Below are 11,844 nucleotides of genomic sequence, written 5' to 3' on the forward strand. Positions count from 1 at the left end.
TTTTGCTCTATGGTTGATCGCTAGTCTGCTACAACCTTAACGTACATGTAAAGGGCTCTTACCTTGCTCATAGACAACGTCAAAACTTGACTTTCTCGCACTAAACATTCACGTGCCCAATCCATCCGGATTCTGACTAGATCTTCTTTCGGTTCCCAATAAGGTAGGTTCTTTACAACTTCATCCAAATCCATGGATTCTAGGGCCGAAACATGGATTTCAATTCGGATGGCCCACAACTTCTTCCGACTAGAGACACAGTGTACTCGGACTTGTATTTCGGGTTTCAAGTCAAAATTATGGGGGTTATTACATAGAATTTGTTGCAGATCAAGATGCCTCTACATTTCAAGATCTTGAGACACTGGCAACCGATATTTATGACGTACCAAATTACTAGAGTGACGACGTGCATGATGACACGTGTGCATGTCTTGGCTGTGCATATAGAGATTAATCCTACGCTAAGAAAGATGAAGATTATTCGAGAAACCGAGACTTTTGAGTTTTATATTTACCATTTAATTAAGGACACTTACTTGATGTAAACCTTAGGAGATTTGATTTCTTTTCTTTCCAGTTTCACTTTCCCTTTTGGACAGATGTTATATACAAGTTTTGATTTCGCTTCTACATTGTTTGAGATCTTTTGATTCTTTTATTGATTTTTGCTTATGATTATATTATCATGTGAGTGGTGTGTGATTTAATGTGAAGCTAATCTTACGATGGATCACTCCCTCTGATATTCGGGTGGATTGAATACCGGCTGAGTGGATGTAACAATACTCACCACCCCTCCCCCTATTGGAAAAGAGCAAACACTAAATTGAAAAAACCCTAAAACTGAAATTGTTTGTCACAACCGACATTCTCTTTCTCCCCTATTTTCAAACAATGATGCAAAGACGATCAGGGTTTTGAATTCTTCCTTTTCTCTGCAGTGAACTCACGCAATGATGATGGTTCTGAGTTCTTCTAGCCAGAGATTGGTTCATCACATCCAACATTCTTTCTTCCCCATTTGCAGGCAACAATGCAAAGATGATGAGGGTGACCACGACCAGCCACCAAAGCCTTCCTCAATGTTGAATAAAACTGACCAAGTAGTCTTTCCACCATCACTGGTTCATCCTGTTGCCTAAAGCGGGCAGCACCTTCCTAAGGTGGCTTCTCGTTTCTAAAACTGAGCCACATCTTTCGCAATAAAAACTCCCATTTAATCTCTGCAACAAAAGAGGAAATGGTTCCTCTTAATCTATATTAATGTTGAGGGAAAGAAAAAAGAAAAAGAAAGAGAAGAGGTAGATGTAGAGCTATGGAATTGAATAAATTGCAATAACAATAGCCACAATTTTTTTGATCTATTAGGAATCCATTTTAACACATTGAGGTCACCTTCTTCCCGAGTTGTATTGGTGTTTTCCCCTTCAGATTTGGAACATCATCTTCAATCGTAAAATAAAGAGTGAAGAGCAACCAAAAACTCCTCTTTGCTGGTGAAGGGGAAGACATTGCATGGAATACGTCGGTGAATCGGTGAACCCAATGAATTTTTTTGTAAATTTTAGAAAATTAAGTGAGGCTTTTGTAAAATAAAATTAAAAAACTTATATTTTCCTTCACCCCATGGACAAAATGGTCATTTTAATTTCAAAGTTAACTAGAAAGTAACAATGGATAACTTGTAATTTCTCAAAATGGCCAGTGTAGACTGCATGCAATTTGTGTCACTTAAGTGGACATATAAGAGTTTTGGCCCAATTTAAGTCAGCAGCATGAAAAAAAAAAAAAAAAAATCTAAATTGAATGGTTTGTGACTGAAAATTTCTCCATATATCATGCCACAAATAAAGTCTTTTACCTCCAACATAATGCCAAAATTAGTAGCCAATCAGGTCCAACACAACTGTGTAGAAAAGCATTTAAGCGACAAGTGTGCTAAAATAAACTTCTATTGAACATATTCTTTGAAATTTTATGTGACTAATCTAGACCACAATTTCTTATCACCAAATCCTCATTCACATGTTGAGGAACGATTCTTGAATGATTTAATTTTTATTACAAGGGTCCATCCATTCATTATTGCTTTTTCTGTAGAGAAAGAGGGCTATGGTTGGTTTGTCTAACAACCAATTCTTTTCAGTGGTGGTCGTAAATGAGCTTCTTCCTATTCACGACATCTCATCTTCTGTTAGGTACCATTTGAAAGGACAGCGACTTATGATATCGTTTTCAAATATTAAACATTTAATTAAAATACTTGGCTTTTCATTGAATAACTCCAGCTACTTAGAAGAAGATAGAAATGATTTCCCCAACAATAATCATGGTGGTGACATCAACTTTTTCCATGCTCAAATTTCTAACTTGAATTTGAATCTCGTGCAATATTGGTAAATTTTGTAGAAATTTTCTCAAGAATCAACAAGGACTAGCTGCCGTAGACCTTTTTGACAATTATTGGTATAACATTGTTTATTTGTTTTAAGATCTCAAGGAATTCAGTCTAGCTCGGAAGGCTCAATTGAATGCGGAAACAACCATTTCGCTAACCTTCACTTCTTGGCTCAGAGATATTTCGTTTGTTGCTTCGGTCTCTCTGCTTGAATAATGAATTTCCTACCCAAAAAATCTAGATGGGTGCTAATAGAATTAATGGTGAGAACCGTGAGATACTATTGGGCAGTACTAGATATTTATAACAATTTGTTCACATTTTTGGAATTCCCATTACCTCTGATTACTCCATGAGCAACATTGTAAGTATTCGGTCTTCAATCAAACATGATACATGAGTGTCATTGATCAACTCCATGCTCACTATTTTATTTGAATATATCAAAATAATGAGTATGTTTATTCATCACTACCAAAAAGGCCCTTCTTAGGCTTAGGGCAGGTGGTGGTGGGTTTTTTTTTCCCTTCCTCTCTCTCCTGAATTTGACATTAACATTAATCTTTATATTAACCTTGGTCCATGGCAGTCTGATCTTGATCTTGCGTCTCTTCATCCCATGATTCACTTCTGTTTGTTTTTTGTTTTTTGTTTTTTGTGTTTTTGTGTTTTTGTGTTTTTTGTTTTTTGTTTTTTTGATTTTTTTGTTTTTTTTTTCTTTTTTTAAGTTTAATAGCAGGTTGGTAGTTTTATTCCTTCATACAATTTTCATAGGTTAGATGACTCAAATTGGGCATCTCATTTACAATTAGCTGAGATGTTTTTAAATCAAATTTGCTAAGGCCAATGCTAGACTTTAGAGGGACAAGGCCAATAAGGACTGGAATGGGTTGGCTCATCAGGATTCAAGGATAAGAATTTTCAGCCCTGAGCCAGGGTCATGGCAGAAATAGACTTAATACGAGAATTCTAGGCTGGGATTGAATTTTAAAGAACTCCACCAAGCCCGGTCCTGTAGCAGCCCCAAGTTCATATATCAAACTATTAACAGATCAAATGCCCTTAGTCCCTTACTATCAATTGGAGTGCAAATTACTCTCCATTGATGGGCCCACTCAAAAGTAGAACAATTTATCTTTAAAGCCCACAAGTTAAGCCAAGCCCAAGAATCAGCATATGGATCACTGTCCAAAACGATAACTCTAAACTAATTAAGTTAGTGGATATTAGAAGGCCTAAGTGGAGTTAATGGAAAATATATCAATTTAAACAAAACACATGAGAAGCCTTAACTTAAAGAAAATAAAGACCCATAAATTAATTTAGGGCCTTTTTGGTTACATGAATCCAGAGACTTGAAATCTTTGGATTCACAAATGGGAGATTTATACCCGTTTGGTTGGGTGAATCCTTGTATTCATGAAATCTAGAGATTCACCTTTTTATACTAAAATCGTGAATCTGTAGATTTATGGGTATGAGGTGAAATCTAGAGATTTCATCCCTACTATAAAAGCATTAAACATTTGAACTATGACTTCATAAATGTTTTTTTAGAATGAATCTACAGATTTCATTCCAAAAATTTAGGCTAACCAAACAGTTAATTTTATGAACCATGATTCCATAGTTTGAAATCTATAGATTTTTAAAATCTTCAAACTCAAATAACCAAACAAGCCCTTAAAGAGCTAAGAATATGAGCTCAAATCCAGAAACTCTTTTTTGGGTCCAGGCTCTCAGAGATTTCTTGTATTTTACTTTCGGTATAAAAAGAATTCTCAAAGATTCAAGCAAAACAGCCAAATAAATTGGGTCTTGCGTAAAGGTATTACGCACCCCTGTATTCCAAGGTAGAAGATGATTTTCTTGATCTAATAATTTTCAATTGTCAATCCATATATGTTAGGTTTGGCTGCAATCTGATCTTAGAATGAGATTAGAAGGTGTATCATACTATCATACTTTATTATATGAAAGCATGAACTTCTCTTTCATGGCAAATCATACTCTAATTTTTAGATTAAATTATTCTAGATAATTGAATCCCATCACTTCATGGCTAGATTCTCACCTGCGTTTCAAGTTGGTTCAGAAAACAGAGCATAAGTGCTAAAAAACAAATTCTTCCATATAATTGTCATCCCATATACTTTTGGCCTATACACGGATTAAATGATCAAAACTATGCTAAAGGGAAAACAATTCTATGATCTTCACCCAACTGAATGCAAATCATTAATGATGATGATACTGTAAGGTTCAAAGCAACATGAACTGTCAATCAAATATTAGAATTTTTGAGTTCAACAATAAGATAGTTCAGAGATGGACTCTGTTCAATTAGTTCATCATGTTAGGCCTGAAGCTATCTTAAAATCAGAATAGTCAACCCCGGTATTACGCAGTCCACGAGGATGGACACTGAATGGACCTTTCATTATTCCAAAAACCATTTGGTAAGTTCATAATTCACACAAGTTAGTATCAGGCAAGCCACTGCTTTTGGGATGTATAATGCGTGGATTTTTCATCTGAGTCCTTTCAGATTACATCTAAAACACAGTAGAATATTCCACCACATCTGGCATTTATATGGTCCTGATTGTTTTCTTCAGCACCTCATCCTGGGAATTGTATAATCAGTGATTTGCTCTTTCCTTTGATTCAAGTGAAGGCATACACCTTAATAAGAGCCAACATGCTGCCTTCATGATTATTTGTCCAGATAAAGCTTCATACGAAGAGAACATGCTGAAGCTTGCTAAATGGTTTCTGGGATGGTTGGTTATGAATGCATGGTTTTGATTTTGCACACGCTTCTGTTTCTTGATGCTACTAGTAGTTCCAGTAAATTGAGTAATCTGGATATATGTGGTAACAGAATTAGCAGTCTAGCTAATACCCTATGGATATGACAGAAGACTTTTGTATGATTAAACCTTTCTGACTAACTTGTTCACTGGCTGGAATTGCCATTACCCAATCACTCCTGCAACATGATGACATTAGAGCTTCGCTCTTAACATGATACAAGAGTGCCACTTATCAGTTGCCGGAACACTCTGCCCAAACTCAGCGGTCTTCGTGTCTCGCAGCTGAAATCACCACTTTCTTTTCAATTTACTTTCCAATCTGCAAGGGAAGCAAGGTTGTTGTCTTGGATTTGTCTAACGAACAATTGAATGGCAACATTTGAACGTGCCTCAGGAAATCTTGGGGACCCGTTCTTCCTAATTTCAACGAGGGACGCAATCCCAAAACTACGAATAAACGAGCTCTGACCATATCGGATGGGTTTTTTTTGTTGTTGTTGTTGTTTGGGTGCAAGACAATATCAGATAGTCATATATTTTGAAAAGATCATGGTCGTTATATACGCTAATAAGAACTTTAGATTCCTTTCAAAATGTGAGCCGTATAGATCAACAACAGCAAACATAAAAGTCATTTCCAACAGGGCTGAATTGAAATGGATTTGCGTGTTGATGGCCAGAAATTACATGATTTTCTCATCGAAAGGTATAAGTTTTAAGGCTCCAAAAACATGAAACAGTAGGAAGTATGGGCACTCAGGATCATCAAATATCTCCTAGTTCTATTCCAATTTGACATGCATTTCCCACCCATGTCAATCTATGAAAAAGCTCCGTGTTCCTACGAGCAAAATTTTGTTGAAACTAGGGATTTTGGGGAAAAAATCGGCTGCTGTGCACATCTCTCTACTGTGCACAGCAGTGCATCACCACAGTACGACATGTGTCTTATGCTAAATAGATGGCGGAGATCAGAACACTGATTTTTTTAGTGAGGGAGACCCATTTTAGTCGATCCGTTGGCTGAAACCCACCCTAAACCCATTTTTTTAGGTTTAACCATCTTAAATTTTACTTCAATAATTTCCTATTTTTAGGGTCTATTTGGTTATCTTGATCTAGGGATTTGAAATCCCTAGATTCATGAATAAGAGATTTATACTTGTTTGGTTGTAAAACATCTATAATAGATCTACAAAATCTAGGAATTTCATTTTTTTTCTTCAGTATTGGGTGAAATTCATGAATTTCACCCAAGTATAAAATGGATGAAATTTACAGATTCACGCGAATCCAACCCAAGTATAAAATGGTTAATTTTTTTTAATCATGAATCTACAGATTTGAAATCCATAAATATAAAATCTTATTTCTTTTGTAAAGTCCTAAATTCATGTAACCAAATTGCCCCTAATGTTTTTATCTCCCCAACATCCACCATAAAAGTGTATTAAGGCACCAAAAACTAGAAGAAGATTGGGAAAATATATAACTTTATCCAAGCAAATATAAGTAATTCCATTGTTATTAGGGGTGTAAACGGATTGGACTGGATTCGGATTCGGATCGGATAGTGGTAATACTATATCCGCATCCTATTATATTCGGACGGATTCGGATAATATCCTATCGGTTTTCTGAAGGATTTAGTCGGATTCGGATGATAATCGGATAATTATTTTCTTTAGTAGATTTTTCTAAGTGGGCATGAATACAAATTGAATACAAGTTTTTGACTAGCTGTTTACATCTTTACCATTTTATTTGTGAGAGCAAGGTTTGAAATTTAAGAATTTAGCAACTTTGGTAGCTATTTTAGTATAAAATCGAGAAAAATAGTCACATATCGCAGGCAAAAAATTTATAAAAAGAAGAAAAATAAATGTAAATAAGTACCTTAATTGGATAATTTTTATCGGACGGATAAGAATCGGTAAGAGGTATACCATATATGCATCCTATTAGTAATCGGACGGATTCGGATACCCCTAAACGAATGTGGATTCAAATTCGAAAGCAAATTTCGATTATCGATGTACGCCCCTAATTGTTATCACTCTTTTTAAAAGAAAACTCGATTTTCCATGCTAAAAGACAATTATCGTTCCATTGTGTATGAAAATTTGAAGACTCCAAAACACAAGGAGAGACATCTTCCAAACTCTATAATGACTTTTTCACACCAAAGAAGTCTTAAAGCGATCACTTTACCCCAAAAAAGAAAAAACGTGTTTGCCCAAATGACCCGCCATTGACTAAGGGGTCATAAAGCGTTTGCCCAAATGACCCGCCACCCACTAAGAAGTCTTAAAAGCATTTGCTTAGATGACCCATCACTCACTAAGGAGTCTAAAAGCTAAGTTCTTCCTTTGGTAGTCTTAAAGCTAAGTTCACATCTTATATTCTTCAAGGAAAGAAATCTAGCAGCAATTAGATGCATTAGTTTCTTTTCTTCTCTTTTTCACTCTCTTTCGTCCATTATTAGTTTGCCTTTTGTCTTATTTGTTCCAATTCATTCATGCCTAGAGGCTTCCAAACTTTTTAAAGACTAGCACAGCAGAGTATATGGCATTACTTGGAATGATCCGGTCATTCTAGTCAATAATGTGTTGATATGTTTTTTCTTAAAGAATCTTCCCAAAAGATCCGTGTGGCACTCACTTACTATCAAGACAGAATTACACTGAGAAGGGAGTGTACTTGGAAATGCAGAAGATTTTAACCACCTTCACCAGCATTGGTCTATCCAACAATTTCTTTATGGGAAAGATCCCAAATGCATTGAGAAATTTAAAAGCATTGAAAGTGCTCAACTTGTGCGGAAATAGCCTACAGGTCAAATTCCATTTTCCATGGGAAATCTAAGTGGACTTGAGTCACTAGATCGATCTATCAAGAAACAAATTCTCTGAAGAAATCCCAATGCAATTGGTAGATCTGACGCTTCTTGAAGTCTTGAATCTATCCTTCAATGACTTAAAGGGAGTTATTCCACAAGGGAACCAATTCAATATGTTTTCAATTGCATTCTATGAGGGAAATGAGGGATTATGTGGTTTTCCTTTAACAAGTGTAGAGTTTTAACTCCCACATCAGCATTCCAATACAAATGATGATGATAATGAAACATGTATGTTTGATTGGAGGTTTGCCTTGGTAAGATATTGCTCTGGTTTAATAATTGGATTGGTTGTTGGAAGAGAGTTATTCTGGAGAAAAAAATAGATATTCTAAGTTCATTTCTAGGTTTATGAAATCCTAGCTGAGAATATGGTCAAGAAAAATCAAATGCCACAATAGGAGGAAATGAATCAATGTCCACAACCTGAATAAATTAGATTCATTACTGCACCACACAAAAAAAGGTTCCCTTTTGTAAAAGTTTTGTAGCTACTATAATCATAAAAGTCAATACAAAATCTCAAAGGGCGTTTTATAAATAAAATTTATGCTCTTATTGGCAAATTTATTTATTTATTTGTTTATTATTTTAAAGTGACATTTCCATTGCCAAGAGTTAAACCCGGGTTTCCTGGGTGAAAAACTAGATATCCTAACTGCGACAACAGATTGGTAATTGTTTGTATTCATTAATTTTTTTTTTTTTTTTCATTTATGCAATGGGAGTATGATGTTTGGCAATGTCCTACTAAGAATTTCTTTGATTTCTTTCCAAAACTCATCATCATCATTATACACGTCAACAAGAATTTCTTTAGATTTCTTCCAAAATGTGAAACTGGATGTATCAATTAAGAACAGCAAAGATAAAGACATTCTGATTGGGCTGAATTAAAACGGGAAAAATTCTTACACGGTGAAAACGCTATCAGAAATGCTTCGGCTGAGACCCTTCTTGAGCCTGATATTTTTCAATTAAGCAAAATTATTAATTATCTGTACCCGCAAAATAAAATTTCTTCGGTGTTCATCAATACTTTCTTTCCACATTTTGGCCTTGGGGGGCCTATCCTCGGGATGTTTAGTTAGAGATTTATGTGTGATTACTTATAAAATTCCAATCAAATAACATCTTGTGGCTGTAGTTTAGTGGTGGGAATTCCACGTTGTGGCCGTGGAGACCTGGGCTCGAATCCCAGCAGCCACAATGCTTCCGACCTTAGCTCAGTTGGTAGAGCGGAGGACTGTAGTTGGAGAATACCTAACAGGTGATCCTTAGGTCGCTGATTCGAATCCGGCAGGTCGGAATTTTTTTCCCTCAAAGACAATACATTTTTTTTTTCTTTTTCCAGTGTGGTCTTTAAGGTAATTGATGTACCCTACTACCTTAGCTTAGTTGGTAGAGTGGAGTTCTTTAGTTGGAGGATTAGGTGATCCTTTCCCTCAAAGACAATACATTTTTTTTTTCCTTTTCCAGTGTGGTCTTTAAGGTAATTGATGTACCCTACTACCTTAGCTTAGTTGGTAGAGTGGAGTTCTTTAGTTGGAGGATTAGGTGATCCTTAGGTCGTTGGTTCGAATCCGGCAGATAGGAATTTTTTTCCCTCAAAGACCAATACATTTATTTTCTTCTTTTCAGTGTGGTAGTTGTTATATATAATTTAAATATGAGGCAAAGTTTCACCCATGGCCCCAAATTGCAATACAATTGAAAGATGAAGATCTTTAGCCAATCCGGAGACCTTGATGTTCCAATCGAGCAAACCACAGATGAAGGAGGTTGAGTCACACCTTGAGTGTTGTCTTTAAGGTAATTGATGCACCCGACTACCAAGGGTTCTTCGCACCACCACCTCCAAGATAAAGTAACCTCCAACTAGAAGATGAGGTAGTTCTTCTACTCCCTTCAAGGAGCCAAAAGCTAGAGCACAACACTTAGACAAATTCAAAGGAAGAAACTATTAAAATAAGTAACAAATAATACAAGTGTGAGGAGTGTCTCTATTACACACCACATGCAAGAAAGGGGTTTGCTTTATATAGACCCAAACCACACCTTACACCCCTTGAGATTCTCAAGGCAATGAATTGGGTCATTAAATCACAATGACTCACCTCATCATAAGGGGGTTAATCAATTCCCTACTAATAGAGAATCAATGGGCTTGTCCCTTCTCCACTAATGAGAATAAACCACCTTGACCTAACCTCCCCATTAAATGGAGAATTAACTCTCATATTCACCACTTTTGTATGAGTTGGATTTAATCCATTCATTAACCTTAACCACACTCATGGTAATGACCATGAATGGTCATGAAGTTTAAATGAGAATTGAAGGTTAATAATTAGAATTTGAGTAAATTCCACCCTACAAGTAAGCCCATCTCATCACCATGATCAAGACCTTTAAGACCCATGATTAATGTCATGAAGAGCCTCATAACCAAGGTCATGAAGGGCCTCCTTTACCCATGGGTGCCTCATTACCACCCCTACTTCATGGGTCCCACACACTAACAAAACAATAAAATAAAAAAAGTGCAAAACTAATTTTCAAACTTAATATAGATTTTAATAAAAAACCTAACAATCCCCCACAAGTTTCAAAATTACAAAAAAGGACACGTGTTGTGACTGTATTAGACAGTAAAGGACACATCACTGTAGGTGTCTTCGGGACTTGAACCTACACTAGGTCTAATGAGTTGCGCTATAAAGTACGTGTATAGTTGAACACCTTGAACCTTTCCTCATTAGCATAGCTAACCGTCCCATCATCCATATCTTAAAGGTCGACTTTTGGAGCTACCCTTTATATAACACATTGGACTTTTGAACCGGCCATGTCCCTTATCTTGGATTCATGAATGTTTAGAGAACTCGCCTATAAGTTTTCATTGGCGGCAGCCAAACCCCCTACATCCACTTAGGTTAGTCTCTGATGTGCACTACAACTAACACGCCCCACATTTGCCCTATTAGATAGCATGTCCATCAAGAGCGGACCTATGAAGGGGCTGAGGGGGGCCATGCCCCCCCCCCCCGGATTTTTTAAAATTGGATGCATATTCCCTTAATTCTTTTAATTTTTCCAGTTTTTTCTCTTCCCACATGTGAAATGTCACTATTTGCCCCCCCCCCAATATTGAGAACAATTTTTAAAAGTAAAATGATGGGTATAAATGTCATTCCTAATAAAAAATTAATTCATCAATCCCTATTTATTTCCCCCTCTCTTCTCTCTCATCTTTTCTTCCTATTATTCTCTTCTATTTCTATAAACGTAGGTTAAAGGAAATTTTTGAAATTTTTTATTAGGTATTCAAAAATCAAAATGTTATTTTTAATTAGAAACTAACTCTGCAATCCCTATTGATTCTCCTATTTCCTCTCCCCTCTATCCTCTTTTCTTCCTATTTATTCTCTTCCCTTTCTATAAGCGTGGCTTTCTCTTCCATACTATTGACTGCTCATGAAATATAAACATGGAAAACAGAATAAAAAAATAAGGATTTTAATCAATGTTATACAACCTAACTTTGAATTCGTATTTATCTTAAACTTCAAGGTCATTAGTTAATTGATGTCTATAACAATAGATGTTTTATTTTCTTAATCCAAATAAACTTAAAATTGTTGTTTCATTTTTATCATCTAATGCTTAGGGATTCCTTTGAATTTGTCTTTGTTTTTTTATATTATTTTCTTTGGTGTTCTTTTTTG

The 11,844-nt window shown here is 35.8% G+C and overlaps 1 non-coding gene across 1 annotated transcript; it reads left to right on the forward strand.

Annotated features, from left to right (window-relative positions):
• Nucleotides 1-9,331: 9,331 nt before the first annotated feature.
• TRNAY-GUA (transfer RNA tyrosine (anticodon GUA)) lies at nucleotides 9,332-9,425 on the forward strand. Its single transcript has 2 exons — nucleotides 9,332-9,368; nucleotides 9,390-9,425. It is a non-coding gene; the product is annotated as a tRNA-Tyr (tRNA).
• The last annotated feature ends 2,419 nt before the right edge of the window (nucleotides 9,426-11,844 follow it).

The sequence above is a fragment of the Hakea prostrata genome, unplaced genomic scaffold (genome assembly GCF_041222555.1).
Source record: "Hakea prostrata isolate BN-2017 unplaced genomic scaffold, UWA_Hpros_2 contig_181, whole genome shotgun sequence".
NCBI lineage: Eukaryota > Viridiplantae > Streptophyta > Magnoliopsida > Proteales > Proteaceae > Hakea > Hakea prostrata.